This window comes from Triticum dicoccoides, chromosome 2B (assembly GCF_002162155.2).
Source record: "Triticum dicoccoides isolate Atlit2015 ecotype Zavitan chromosome 2B, WEW_v2.0, whole genome shotgun sequence".
In the NCBI taxonomy this organism is placed as follows: Eukaryota; Viridiplantae; Streptophyta; class Magnoliopsida; order Poales; family Poaceae; genus Triticum; species Triticum dicoccoides.
In genome coordinates this window covers 32070664-32071815 of record NC_041383.1, presented here as the reverse complement: position 1 = coordinate 32071815, position 1152 = coordinate 32070664, and positions in this window count along the sequence as shown.

Here is a 1152-nt window from a genome sequence, read left to right as displayed (position 1 = left end):
TCATTTAAAACACATGATGATCACCAGATGCCTTCTTCTATAAACATACCTCGCTAGTATTTGCTATTTCAAGATCATCATCATAGTTTTGGACTTCATCAATTCGATCGTCTTGATCGAATATCATATCACCCTCTTCGGTATTATTCAGATATTGGGAGTCGTCATCTTCTTCATTCTGATCATCCGGCCCACGAGGGGAGCGTATGAGCTCGAACAGGGCCTCTTCTCCTTCTCTGACGGTATTGTCCGCCATAGCTTTTATTTAACTAATCCAGAAGAAATATACAACAATTTAGTATGCATCTCAAATAATAGTAGATAATTGATATGCATCTCGAATAATAGTAGATAATATAAATGCATCTCGAAAGATAAAACTAAATCATAGGAGATAATACGCATCATCGAATATAATCTTGAATACATCGTCTCAAATATTATCGAATAATATATATAATCTCGAATACATCGTCTCAAATATTATCGAATAATATATATAATCTCGAATACATCGTCTCGAATATTATTGAATACATCATTAGCTAGCTAATATAGATCGAATACTATCGAATTATCTAGTTCACTCGCGGTTCCTGAGGCGCGGGCGGTGGACACCCAAAGAGAAGGAATCATCACATGATCATAGCTCGGGTGAGATCCCCGAAGAACCTGCTAGGTATTGGAGAACCCGAAGTCCATAGCAGCTATGTAGCGACGGACGTGCTCATCCTCCTCCCTGACACGGCAACATACCACCTCCGGCTGGGCCGGCTCCCTCCGCACCAAAAGTGGCCCACGCGAACGCCACCAAAGGAGCTCCGGGTCGACGACGGGACCCGGGGCTAGGTTCCTCACCAAGCGGCGCGCCCCTGAAGGTAGCACCTCACAGTGCCAGCCCGGCGGAGCCCAGTCCCAGAAATGGCTCCTCTGAAGCAGGACGTCGTCGCGAACGGGTCGACGGCGAGGATGCGTTCCAGGCATCGTTAACGTCAAGAACAAATACTATATGCAAATGTAACATTTTTAAATGATTGGATTGTGATTTCTTATATACAAATTCTATATGCAAATTCATCTAACATTTCTATAACTAATAGTATAAAAAAACTAAAAAAACATGCACCTAACATTTATCTCTACTTTTAATGT